Raw genomic sequence first — 14,638 nt, 5'->3', positions numbered from 1 at the left:
CCCACTACAACTGGACCGAGGACTCTAGTGCGGGGTGGTTATCAGTGAATGAGAGGAGACTTTCCAAGGTTTGGGTGTAGAGGAGCGTCCCAGAGCAGGGAGAGTGTCTGTAGGAAGAGGTGGAGAGATTTGCCCAGCCAGGCACAGAGTCAATTTGGAAGGGATGTTTCTCGTTGCCTTTCTGCACCCCTATCCCTGCAGGACCCTTAGGCTCCCTGCCCACCAAGGGACAGCTGTCTGTTAGTCACCTCCAACTCCACTGGAAATGACAGATAGAACAAGTGGTGGTGACATTGGTCTGAAGATTCTGGACAGTGAGTAGATTTATACAGAGTAAACAAGAAGCTGGCCCAGGGTTTGGCTGGATCTCTTACTCCAGAAACCCACACACTGACAGCACAGTCAATTCAGTGATATTTATGTGCCTTGGTGGCTGGTGTGCATGGTGGCTTTTGGGGGCATTATCTCATGATCACTGTTACCTTGCCATCTGTAAGAGGAAGGCTATGATTATTGACAGTTTGTGGATTTGTGAATGATCTCACTTCTCCCAAAGTGAACTGTCTTCCACATGCCTTGTGACACTTGGCCTCCATCAGAACTCTCTGCAGCGGCTGGGAGTCAAGATTAGCCTTAGGCTTAGGCAGGGTAGGTGGCCACCCACTCAAGGTCACCAGAAAAACTCTCCCATCCCCAGAGTTTCCCTAATTTGCCTTCTGATGCCTGAAGGCCCCCGATTAGGCTTTTCAGTTTCAAACTGGTCCTGGTTTAAGTGTAGATGCGCTCAGAAAGGGTAACTACATCTCAATGGAAGTACATTTTAGAAGTTTTCCTGAAAAAGAAAATCCTGGTATATGAGTGGTAGTGTTCCAAGTATCAAAACCCAAGTGATAGCATTCCAAGTGCCCAAAGACTCCCAGGTAAAGCCATGTGGCAATACTTTCTACTTTCAGTAGAAAGCCCTTACAAATGGTCACACTCCTTGAGCTAGTAATTCTACTTCTTGGCATATAGGGAGAGGACTTTGTACGCAAGAATGTTTATCACAGAATAATTTGTAACAGTGTAACATTGAGAATGTTAACCTTAAAAATAAAACTGTTATTTTACCAGTTAAAAAAATGGGCTTATTCAGGAACAACAGAGAATTGCAATTCAGGACTTGCAAGCTATGGCCAAACCATAGGCAAGTCCAACAAAGGGAAGGAACAGTTTTTTTTTTTTCTGGAGAAGAAGGAGGAAGTTGGGAGGGGTTATTTGGAAGGCAAGTCCACTGGAGAAAAGCCCAAGTCCAGGGTGATGACAGTTTCTCATTGGCTGAGTTTCAGGGTAGTCCGGTTCTTGCCTGAGATGCAACCTACACCTTTCCCTGTTGGGACCTGTAATCGATGACTCTTGCCTGCTGATGATTCTTCTGTGGGAGTCTGTAATTGACAATTCTTCCTGTAATTGACCTGAGCGGTACTGGCTCCCCCATCTAGCCTCCCCTTCTACCCTCCCCACCCCACTTTGGTGAGATTTCCTTTCATTAAATTTCATAGAAACCACTTGAATGTTAAATATTTGGAAAGTGCTCTGGTAAACACTGGCATATCTACCCAATGAAAAAAATATCCTGTCATTAAAAATTATAGGGAGTCTGTAATAACACATGAAAATATTTATGTTATAAAAGTGACAACCCTGGATTCACATTTGTGTGTGCATTTTATCACAGCTATGTAAAAATAAGTTCCTATGCATACAAAAGGAATGAAACCAAGTATATGCAAACAGCAGCAATGATTTGCTGGGTGGTAAAAGCTAGAGGAGTTCTTAAAATCATTTTATCGTCCTCAGGATTTTCAAACTCTTCGATGGCTCTGTAATACTTCTCTAAGGCAGTGTGGTTTTAAGCACGGTGCAAGCAGGTGGCTGGAACTCTCCGGACGCCAAGTTCCCAGCACGATTCTTTAAGACCATGATCAGGTGGCGGACCGAGTACCCGCAGCGGGGACAGCCCTCTTAGCCCCGTAAGATCCTTGGTTCTCCCCGAGGGTGGAAGTTTGAATGGATTTGAAGGCCTAGATGGACGTTCTGCAGCCAGACGACCCCTCCGCGAAGCGCCCAGCTCTGCCACAGGACCCTCGGCGGCCGCCGTAGCGCGGGGGCGAAACCGTGGGTTCCCTTGCGCTGTGCTAGCTGCGAGATCAGATCCACCGGCGCTACTCGGGAGCATCCTCAGATCCTGGGGAGCTTGGCTTCCTCACCTGTAAAATGGGTTCCTACCCCCTGGGGCGTATGAGGACTGAATGACGTATGCATGTTCAGTGATAAAGTGCTTATCACAGTACCCAGTCCCACTGTGGGCAGCCAGCCCAAGGAGGAGTTCTTAGCTGTGTCCTGAGAATCAAGGGAGAAAGTAGCCGTAAAGAACCAGCACTTAATTAGGACTTGGGAAGTGGTAGCAATTCCTTCTTCACTAGGATGGTCTACAAGCTGCACTTCTGGAAATACACACCCTTCGCACCTGCTACTTCCCAGTGCAGTTGGGCAGAGAGAAGGCATCTGCGAGAGTAGAGAGAGCCAGGGGGAAAGAGCCAGAGGGAAGGCAGCCACGCCCGGAGAAAGCAGCCTAACGGAGGCAGGACTGCACCGGGCCCTCAGCAGCATATCTGCTCTCTGCCCTGCCTGCTGTTTACATGTGTTGTGCCCGTCAGTTGCTCATCCGGGTCTCTGAGGCTGGGAGCCCAGCAGTATCTCTAAAAGCCAGCAGGTGAAGGGCCTGCAACCTCCCGGTGAGTAAGAGGCACTCCCTGCAGGGTAGCTTCTTGGAAATAGCCAATTCAGGGGCAGGCCTGCGTCCGTCTGTCCTCTCTCCAGTAAATCAGACCTTGTGCAGGACTACAGAAAGGCAGATTGACACGCCTTCGTCCCATTGTTCAGATGAAAGGTGTTTTCACTTGCGGTTAAAGTGAATTGGTGAATTGTACCCGCTATCGTTTATAGAGAGCCCTTTCTCTTTACACTCAGTGTACTAAATGCGCTGTAATCTCACTTAATCCGCGCAGCCAACCTCACAGTGTTCTGTCCTTTTTACATTTTGGAAAGCTAAGACTCAGAGTGGGAGAGGCTGGTGGAAGGCTACAGCGAGAAAGCAGTGGGGCCAGAATGTGAATCTGGGCTGATCCTGGACTCCAGACAGCATGCCCTTACCAACTTGACTGCTCTAGGTAGCTACCCATATTTTCTACTTGAAGTAAAATGCTTTCTGTATCTGAATCTTCAGGACCTGTAACAGCATTTTTTCAGAGCACGTTTTCTAGGTTCTCCTCTGCCCCCCCCCCTCCCCCTACCAGACTTTACTAACGTTTTGTTCATTGCAAGCACGTAATACATGAGCCCAACGCTGTGCTTAGCCGACTTTGCTTGGCGAATTCAGCTACAAGCCACTTGCTGCCCAGCCGGACCCTCAGAGTGAAATCCGGGGGTGCAAAGGGCCTTGGCTCTGTACTGGCAGCGGCATTATGATCTGGCCCCCTTGGATGCCTTTCCATCCACCTGTTCTAATGAATGCACTCTCCCTTCCCCACAAGTTATTGGGACAAAATGCCCTATGCTTTCACCTTTATGTGGCTTCAGATGTTGGATTTAATGAGGCAAAATCCTGCAGCAGAAATGTGGTTATGAGTCAGGGATGTGTACATGTGTGCTCGCCTGTGTGTGAAGCCAGTCTCTCAGCACCAGCTAAAAATGTGAAGCAGCCAGTCGGTGCTGGGAATCGGGGACACCATATGCTTGCATTTCTAGGTCTTCCTAAGAGTTATATAACTGCCCCCAAAGCCAGGGGGCAGGAGCAGGGCCAGCCGTGGGAGAGGTTTCCAAACAGGAATGCCGAGGAAGGACTGACCTTGAGAAGACAGGGAGTTCGCCAGGCCATGGAATGTTCCCAGCCTCGGGGCTCAAACAAAAACTGCATTCAGAGAGTGAGGGCTCTGTTGAGAACAAGCCCTGTCTGTCTCCCTGCTTTGTCTTGGGGGTTTATCAAGGTGAGCCCTTACCCTGTGGGCCACTGGATATTGAATTTAGAGCTGGGCATAGCTGCCAGACCAGGGCCCTGGTAATTAGCAGGCTTCGGGGCCCACAGCATCGGGAGGGCCAGGCGGAGGTGAGATAAGAGCTCTAGCCTCCTCTACTCACTGAATATGGCCCCAGAAAGGCATTGCTGGGGGAGGAGAGCTGTGGGAGGGTCCCGCCAATCGGCGAGGGCTTATGAAGGGCTCACTCTGTGGTCATTTGGGGGGAGGGAGGTATCTGATTGGCCCCGTGCCCCGTAGAGGAAGGCCTCCCTGCCCCTTGTTTTGCTTGACTAAAGCTATTTTTTCTTGCAGGCTTTAGTTTAGAGGTCTGAGACCTAGAGCAAGACTTTTCAGACTGTGGGTCACGACCGTTAGTAGCTTGTGTAATCAATTCAGTGGAACACACCCAGCATTTAAAAAACAGAAGAAAGTAGGCTATTCAAGCACATCAGACACGATAAAGGTACGTGTTGCTTCCGTTCATGTGTATTAAATTAATTTTTAATGGTGATCGTAGTAAAAAAAAAAAATTAAGAAGGAAAGCCTCTAGCTCAGAGGTGGTATCTGTCCATTTCCCTCTTACTGTGGCATCAGAAACCCTTGCTCAATCTAGTTTAGATAAGAAGGGTCCTATTATGTCACATAAAAGGAAGTTTGGAATGGAGCAGGCCCCAGGGCCGTTGGTATAGGCTCCATCATGCTCCCAAGGATGCCAAGCCTTAGTGGTGGGTTTAGCCTCAGGGTGATCGCACAGTGGCCCCGGAAGCTCCATGTCGCATCCAGAGAACATCCACGGACAGGAGAGATGGGCTGTGCTTGTGTCTCTGAAGAGGGAGGAAATCCTTCCTAGAAGCCTCCGGCTGCCTTCTCTACATCGATGGAGAATCAGTCACGACTCTTGTCTTAGACCCGTCCCTGGTGAGGGGGTAGGACTCCCTCAAATAGATGAGACTGAGCAGGATGTCCCCTGGAGCTGAAGCCAGGAGGGAGGGGGCCTCTCTGATCAGAAATAGGATTCTGACCGTGGACCAGAAGGCAGAATGGGAGAAGATGCTTTCGGCGTCTGACAGGAACACGTGACTGACGGCAAGAATACACAGGAAATTCCTGCGAGTCAGGAAAAAGAGGGCAACCCCAACAGAAGAATAGGCAAAAAAAGATAACACAATTTTCATAGAACAGTTAACCCTAAAAGCTAACAAACGTGTGACAAAACACCCAGTCATTAATCACCAAAGAAATACGTATTTAAATGAGGTTATACAACCATTAGATTAAAAGTTGGAAAGCTGGGTATCGAGCTGTTGGCAACCCAAAGACACAGCCCGTGGGAGTATGGACGGGTGCAGCCATTCTGGAAGGCAGTCTGGTCTTCCTGTCAAATGATGTACGTGCATCAAATATGGGACCAGCACGTCTCCTCCCGGGGAAGTTCTCACAAAGGCCACTGGGGACACGTCTGACCACGTACCTGAGGCTTTGTTTGTGGTGGAGGGGAGTTGTCCACAACTCTGCTGCCCATCCCTGAGAGAAAGAAGAGGTCAAATGTGGGCATACCAACAAGGCATTTTGTAGCACTTCTGGGCGATGGCTTAGGAGTACCCAGGACAACACGGATGGATCTTAAAAACAAAGTGTTTAAAAAAAAAAGAATCTAGGGGCACCTGGGTGGCTCAGTCGGTTAAGCGTCCGACTTTGGCTCAGGTCACGATCTCGCAGTTTGTGAGTTCGAGCCCCGTGTCGGGCTCTGTGCCAACAGCTCAGAGCCTGGAGCCTGCTTCGGGTTCTGTGTCTCTTTCTGTCTCTGTTCCGCCCCTGCTTGCACTCTGTCTCTCTCTCTCTCTCTCTCTCAAAAATAAATAAAGATGAAAAAAATTAAAAAAAAGAATCTACTTGGTTATGAATTTTTTAAAGGTCATTTTTTGTTGTCGTTGTTGTTAGAGACACGTACTGTAGTATTTCTGGGTGAAATGATACGATGTCTGGAATTTGTGTTAAAATACTCCTGAAAGAAAAAAAGTGAGCATGGGGAAGAGAGAACAGAGGAAACAAAATTGGCAAATGTTGGTAATTGTTCAAGCCTGGTCATGGCTGCATGGAGCTTTATTAATATCATCTCTCCTTTGGTGTACATTCGAGATTTTTCCTAACAAAAGCTTAAAACAACTCACTAAGCAATGCCTGGGTTGCAGGAACACACTGAAATAAAAAGACGCACATTAAAACGGTACCTGCAAGGCAGAAGAATGGAATGGAAGTTGGTTATGGTGAATAAAAGGGAAAAGAACGTAGAGAACACCCTTACCGTTCCATCAGAAAGGGCCAGAAGACTAAGGATGCCTGCCTCCCTCCCGGGGAGCCTGGGGTGGGTAAGGACACAGCATTTGTAGGGCCAATGGGATCTGCTCAGTGCCCACCTTTATTTTCTCAAGGAGCCTCCTCCTAACCCCCCGGGCTTGGTTAGGCTCTTCCTGTGGGTTTCTGCGCCACGGGGGGCTCTCCTGCTCCTGGCATTTACTTCACCACATCTCACTACGCCATCCTCCCCACCAGATGTGAGCTACAGGGCCTGGGACTGTGTGTTGTGTTTTGCTCTACGGCACATCCCCAGCCCGAGGCATAGAGCCCACCACACTGGGTGTGCGCTGCAAAATCTGTTAAATGGAAAACAATGGCCAGGGCTTGTGGGGCATTGTCTCGCTTTATTCTCACAGCAACCTTGCGAGGTAGGAAACAGTACTTTCCCCATTTGGTCCGCAGGGAAATGGAGGCTCGGAGAGGTTAAGGAACGTGCTCAAAGTCACACAGCTAGAACATGGCAGAGCCAGGATCCAGTCGGACCTTCTGCCGTTAGAACCAATATTCTCAACCACTGTACCTGTACGTACTGTCCTGAAGGAGGGATTGCATCCGCTGAGGCTGAGAGGAGATGCTAACACCCCGGAAGCTTTGAGAGCACCCAGCAGGGGCGCCTGGGTGGCGCAGTCAGTTAAGCGTCTGACTTCAGCCAGGTCACGATCTCGCGGTCCGTGAGTTCGAGCCCCGTGTCGGGCTCTGGGCTGATGGCTCAGAGCCTGGAGCCTGTTTCCGATTCTGTGTCTCCCTCTTTCTCTGCCCCTCCCCCGTTCATGCTCTGTCTCTCTTTGTCCCAAAAATAAATAAACGTCGAAAAAAAAAAAAAAAAAAAAGGAGAGCACCCAGGAGGCACTCCCAAACCAAGAGCCGAAGGTGGTGGTACAGGTTCTGATGTCAAAGACACGGTTGAGAAGGAAATGGCATGATCAGGGAGAAGGGAAGCAAAGGAAAAGACCCTGCTAAAGAAAGCTGCAGGAGGCCAGCATGTGACTGAATCCAGGAACATCTTTTCTAAACTGTGCAGGGCTGAAATTAGAGGCTGAGCCAGCCTCCCCAACGGTGTGTGTCTTCCCTTCTAGTACTTCTTTTATTTTAATGTTTATCTTTTATTTTTTTAAATGTTTTTAATGTTTACTTATTTTTGAGAGAGAGAGACAGGCAGAGCATGAGAGAGGAAGGGGCAGAGAGATGGAGAACTGGAACTTGAAGCAGGCTCCAGGCTCCGGGCTGTCAGCACAGAGCCCGACGCGGGGCTCGAACTCACAGACCGCGAGATCATGACCTGAGCCAAAGTCAGAAGCCCAACCGACTGAGCCACCCAGGCGCCCCAATGTTTATCTTTTATTTTTGAGAGAGAAAGAGTGCAAGCGGGGCAGGTACAGAGAGAGAGAGGGAGACAGAGGATCCTAGGGGGCTCCGTGCTGACAGCACAGAGCCTGATGCAGGGCTCAAACTCAAGAACTGTGAGATCATGACCTGAGCTAAAGTCAGACGCTCAACCAACTGAGCCGCCCAGGTGCCCCCCCTTCTAGTGGTTCTTAATCAGTAGTTCTCACCTGGGGGTGGTTTTGCCCTCTAGGGGTCATTTGGGAATGTCCAGAGCGAGAGGGTAACCAATGGCCTCTAATGGGTAGAGGCCAAGGATGCTGCTAACCATGGTACAATGCACAGGACAGCCCTGCCCTCGCCTGTGAGATAGTTCCATTCACCCCCTTGGCTTACTCTGGTCCTCTTTCAGCTTCCAGAAGCTCTAAATATAAGGACTTGGCAAAGACAGGGTGTTGTCAGGAAAAGCCTGAATGTTGGCTGGGCCTAGGGGGTCTCCCATGTCGTGGTATCATTTCCTCTGATGGTTTGTTATGGTCCAGGACCGTTGCACCACGCCGCCTTCCCACTCTCGGGTACTTGGTCCCAACGACGTGCTGGTTAGTGTTTAACAACCAGCTCTGGGAAAACAGGCTTTGGTTTCAACGTTTGATAATTTCCTTGGTGTAAACATTCCAACCTTGGCCAATTTCAGGCTACCCTGGTGAAGTCAGCTGGCATGCAGAATACCTGAAAATTAATCAAATGAGCTGGTAGAGGGCCGCTCTCACACACGACTGCTTAGACTCCCCTTCTAATCTTCCAGATTCTCTTCAGCCACATACACTTACCTACTGAGCCAATGGCTTAACCAAGTAAAAGTTTATTCCTCCCTCCTCCTCCAACCCGGGTATTCCTCATACAGTTCTCCTATGTGACTCTCCTCCAGACAGCTCGGGACCCAAACTCCTTCTATCTTGCAACTTACGTTCCTCTTGAGCAGTGGCTCTCAAGCTTCGTGTGCCTCAGAATCCGCTAGAGAGCTGGAAACCCAATTCCCCAGAGCCCTGATTCAGCTGCCCGGGAGCCTGGGAATAGCCATTTCCTTACAAGCCCCCCAAGTGATGCTGCTAGACGGGGCACACGTGTTGAGAACCACATTGGAATCATCTGGAGAGCTTTAGTAAATCCCGATGGTTGGGTACCACCTCCAGAGATCCTGATCTGATTGGCCTAGGAGGCAGCCTGGTCGTGAAGACAGATAGCAAGGGTCCCCAGGTGATTTCAGTGTGCAGCCAAGGATGAGAACCACTGTTTTAAGGGCCCATCGCTTTTTTCATTCAGCAGGTGGATGTAGGAAGAGAATGAGAACTTTATGCGGAAGGGCTTATGGGCCAGGCCCGAAGGTGATCTGTATATGAGCTCACGTCTCATCGCGTGCCTGCCTCTCACAGGGGAGACCGGGAAATGCTGGACACTCGGGAGGAAGGGGGGCACAGCTTGTTGAACAACCGGCAAGCTGCTGCCATGCCTTCCCCTAACTGCTACTCTGGAACAATTGTAAGGAGATGGACACCCGTGCGTGTGGACCCACAGTGTCAGCCATGTGAGTGTGTGGGAGTTGCTGGCTTTAGGATGATTGTGTTGATGTAAAAAACTACCGGAGGCTACATAAGGTGCACTTGAGTCCCTGGAGGGAGGCAGCCTGTTGTGGTGGGAAAACCAAGCTTGCAGATCCGTGCGCAAACCTTTCCTCAACCACCCTTTACAAGTTCCTAATCTCTCCGAGTCTCGGTTCCCCTCTGTAAAGTGGGAATCATTTCTACTTCTGGCTACTTCATAGGATTAGGTGAGATAAGCAGTGGGCTGCGAAGACAGTGCTGTAGGCACAAAGTCCACGTGCCCGCAAATGTCAGTTTCCTGAGGGCACCAGAGATCCGGGGACCAGAGCAGATGCCTCGGACGACTCTGGGCTTCTCTCCTGGGGTGTGCACGAAGAGCTGCGGGTGCTGGCTGAGAGCTAGCTGGCCTTCAGGGTTCTGCTGTCTGTTCTTTGGGAGAGAACGAACCCCCACCCCTCGCCTCGTCGTGAAGGATGAAACTATGTTTCTGGGACAATATTTATTGGGATTCGTGTCCTCGGAGGTCTGTCATTTTCAGGAAGGATTTGAAACCTTGCAACCAGTTTTCAATGGGGCAGTTATTTCTACTCGAGAAAGATCCTTTACATGACCGAACTGCTTCTTTAAACAGTTCCGCTTTCCTACGCACCTGTTACACCAAGGCCGTCCTGACGGCAGGAAGGGAAGGGATCCTTGCTGCCTAGAGAAGGCAGGGCCAGGAAGGACGGTGGTAGAACCACTGCCCGCTGGAGAGCAGTCCTTCACTTGGGGGCTGCGGGAGGTAAGGGACTCGCCGCCCTCCAGCTCTCAGCCCTGCCACTGCAGAGACGGCCTGGGATTAGAGCCGCCTGGCCTCACGCTTCCCAGTTACCCAAGCTGCAGCTCAGTCACCTGGCAGTCCCTGGGGGCAAATCCGTTCGAGTAACTGGTCAACAGCATGTGCTTGATTTCTAAGAAACTTTCCATGATCTTATGTCTAAACACCGGCTCTGACCTTCCCCGTGCTTTTTAATAAAACCGCTGCCCTTCTTAGGGGTCTTGGCCCCAGTCCTTGCCTTCCACCACAATGCCAACGCTTCCCTGGCACTTGCTTCTGAGTACCAGGTACAGAGTTTTAGGAGCCTGGCCTCTGAGCTCAGCTGTTCGGGTTTCAGGCTGACTCCCCCACTTCTGTCCCTTACTAGCCATGTGACTTCAGGCAAGCTCCTCCACTCGGCAGGGGCCTCACTCTTCTCTTCATAAATGGTTGTGGTTTAGGACATTCCCTGGCACAAGTAGCTATTTCTGTGCTGTGGGAGCCGCAAGTACGCTCTCCTGGGTTTATCTTCAGGGGCCCCTTGGAGCACAGTTCTGGTGGAGATGTGCGTATAGGCGGGGGTGGCTCTTCATGGTGCCCCCACAAGGAAGGTATGACAGTCTTCTCTGTTCTGTAGACAGAGGGGCTTGGAGAAAGTAAAGGCCTTGCACGGCTCACCTACCTATTACACTGAGGAAGCAGGCTTCCCAAACCACTGCTGACTCGACTTCTCTCTAGTCCCCCGCCCCGGGGGCGGGGAAGGAGGAGGGAAAATGAAACCCACCGCATGAAACTCTGCAGGCCCATGCAGCCCCAAGGCCAAGCCTGAGCCCGCCCGGAAGGCGCTCTACTCTGCCAAAGCCTCTTCTGAAGCTCTGTACTTGGCGGGTCTGCCTCCAGGAGGACAGGAGACAAAAGACCGCCGGCCAGAGCCACATGAGGTTCTGGAGAAGTCCTTCTGCGCCTTGGCCCTTCTCTTTATTTTTTTTTTTTCCACGCATCAAACGACTTCACTGCCGCTTTTCTTAATTGAGGTATAATTGGAATATGTATTACTTTCAGGTGTACAACGTTTGCATGTATTTCCAAATGACCACCACAGGAAAGTCTGTCACCAGACATAGTTACACTTTTTTTTTTTTTTTTTTTTTTTTTTTTTTTGCTTATGAGAACTTTTAAAATGTACTCTCTTAGCCACTTTCAAAACTACAATACGGTATTATGAGCCATAGTCTCCATGCTGGACACTCCATCCCCAGGACTTACTTATTTTTTAACCAGAAATTTGTACCTTTTGAACCCCTTCACCCATTTCACCCACCCCTCAACCCCTGCCTCAAGCACCCACCAATCTGTTCTGTTATCTATTTGCTTGGGTTTTATTTTTTGCTTGTTTTATTAGAGTCCACATATAAGTGAGATCATACAGTATTTGCCTTTCTCTGGCCGACTTATTTCATATAATAATGCTCTCAAGTTCCATTCTTGGGGTCACAAATGGCAAGATCGCATTCCTTTCGTGGCTGAACATTCCGTCATACACACGCCACGTCATCTTTATTCATTCAACCATTGATGGCCACTGAGGTTGTCTCCATATTTTTGGCTATTATAAACAATGCTGCAATGACACGGGGGCACAGATAGCTTTTTGAGTTCGTGTTTTCATTTTCGCTGGATAAATACCCGGAAGTGGAACTGCCGGGTCATGTGGTAGTCCTAGTTTTTGTTTTCTGAGCAAACTCCATACTGTTTTCCGCGGTGGCTGCATCAGTTTGCGGTCGAACCAACAGTACCTTTGTTTCCTTTACTCTGCATCCCAGCCAACACTTGTTATTTCTTGTCTTTTGGGTAAGAGGCATTCTGACAGGTGTCAGGTGCTATCTTGTGGTTTCGATAGGCATTTCTCTGATGATGAGTGATGTGGACCACCTTTTCCTGTACCCATTGGCCGTTGTACGTCTTCTTTGGAAAACCGTTCAGATCCTTTGCTCATTTTTATTTTTTTTTATTTTATTTTTTTTTCCAACGTTTATTTATTTTTGGGACAGAGAGAGACAGAGCATGAACGGGGGAGGGGCAGAGAGAGAGGGAGACACAGAATCGGAAACAGGCTCCAGGCTCTGAGCCATCAGCCCAGAGCCCGACGCGGGGCTCGAACTCACGGACCGCGAGATCGTGACCTGGCTGAAGTCGGACGCTTAACCGACTGCGCCACCCAGGCGCCCCAGCCTTTGCTCATTTTTAAATCAGATTGTTTTTGCTGTTAAATTGTGAGTTCCTTATATAGTTTGGACCTTAACCCCTTATCTGATCTATAATTTGCAAATTTTTTTTTTCCGTTTTGCAGGTTAACTTTTTATTTTGCCGATGGCTTTCTTTCTGTGCAGAAGCGTATAGTTTAATATAGTCCCAGTGTCAAATCCAGAGTCATCTCCAAGACCCATGTCCAGGAGCTTACTGCCTACATTTTCTTCTAGGACTTCTATGGTTTCCGGTCTTACATTCACATCTTTAATCCATGTTGAATTATTTTTTGTGTATAGTTTAAAATAGTGGTTCAGTTTCATTCTTATGTTTGTGTCAGTCCAGTTTTCCCAACACCATTCATTGAGGAGACTGTCTCCATTGTATATTCTTGGCTCCTTTGTCATAAATTAACTAACCATATATGCGTGAATTTATTTCTGGGGTTTCTATTCTGTTCCGTTGATCTGTATGTCTGTTTTGTTTTTTTATTAAAGTATAACAATCTTATGTTAGTTTCAGGTGTGTGATAGATCATTGTGACAGTTCCATACATGAGTCAGTACTTACCATGAAAAGTGTAGTCCCCATCTGTCGCTCTACAATGCTTTTAGAATATCATTGACTATATTCTCTATGCCATACTGTTCATCACTGAGACTAACTTATTTCATGGAAGTTTGTACTTCTTACTCCCCTTATTTTTCCCATCACCATCACCCGCCTCCTGCTGGCAACCACCAGTTTGTTCTCTGTATTTAAAAGTCTGTTTGTTTGGCTTTTTAGACTCCCCATATGAGTGGAAGCATATGGTATTTGTCTTTCTCCGGCTGACTTGTTCCACTTAGCATAATGCCCTCTAGGTCCATCCGTGTTGTCACAAATGGCAAGATTTCATTCCTTTTAACATGCCATCGTGCGTGCGCGTGTGCGTGTACGTGTATATGCACACCCATCTTCTTTATCCATTCATCTACCAATGGAGAATCAGGTTGCTTCCATACCTTGGTTATTGTAAATAATTCTGCAACAAACATAGGGGTGCATATGTATTTTCAAATTAGTGTTTTCATTTTCTTTGGGTAAATACCCGGTAGTGGAATTGCTAGATCATATGGGAATTCTATTTCTGATTTTTTGTGGAACCTCCATACTGTTTTCCATGGTAGCTTCACCAAATTGCATTGCTGTCAACAGGGCACAAGGGTTCCTTTTTCTCCACTTCCTGGTCAGGACTTGTTATTTCTTGTGTTTTTGATGTTAGCCATTCTGACAGGTGTGAGGTGATATCTCATTGTGGTTTTGATTTGCATTTCCCTGATGATGAGTGATGTTGAGCATCTTTTGATGTGTCTGTTGGCCACGTGTGTGTCTTCTTTGGAAAAACGTCTATTCATGTCTTCTCCCATTTTTTAATTGGATCATTTGTGTCTTGGGTGTTGAGTTTTATAAGTGTACACACACACACACACACACACACACACACACACACTGGAATATTACTCAGCCAAAAAAAAAAAAAGAATGAAATATTGCCATTTGCAACAAGACGGATGGAGCTAGAGAGTATTATGCCAAGCGACGTAAGTCAGAGAAAGACCGATACCGTATGATTTCACTAATATGTGGAATTTAAGAAACAAACAAGCTAAGGGGAAAGAAAGAGAAAGGCCAAGAAACCAAGCAACAGATTATTAACTGTAGAGAACAAACTGGTTACCACAGGGGAGGTGGGTGGAGGGAGGGGTGAAATACACAATGGGGATTAAGGAGTGTGATTGCAATGGGCATGGGTGGTATAGGGAAGTGTTGAACCACTATATTATATACCTGCAACTCCTATTACACTGTATGTTAGCTAACTGGAATTTAAATAAAAACTGAAAAATGAAGAAGTGTCAGTTGAGGTCCTTTGCCCGTTTTTTAATAGGGCTCTTTGTCCTCTGGTGTTGAGTTGTATAAATTCTCTATATGTTTTGGTTATAACACCTTATTGGCTATGTCCTTTCGAATATCTTCTCCCATTCAGCAGATTGCCTTTTGTTTTGTTGATCATTTCTTTTGCTGTGTTGTAAGAGCTTTTTATTTTGGCGTAATCCCAATAGTTTGTTTTTGTTCTCCTTACCTGAGGAGACAGATCCATAAATATGTTCCTAAGGGCAATGTCCAAGAGATTACTGCCTAGATTTATGTTAGAATTTTTATGGTTTCAGGTCTCACATGTAGGTCTTTAACCCATTTTGAGTTTATTTTTG

This window comes from Leopardus geoffroyi, chromosome C1 (genome assembly GCF_018350155.1).
Source record: "Leopardus geoffroyi isolate Oge1 chromosome C1, O.geoffroyi_Oge1_pat1.0, whole genome shotgun sequence".
NCBI lineage: Eukaryota > Metazoa > Chordata > Mammalia > Carnivora > Felidae > Leopardus > Leopardus geoffroyi.
This window is presented reverse-complemented; position numbering follows the sequence as displayed.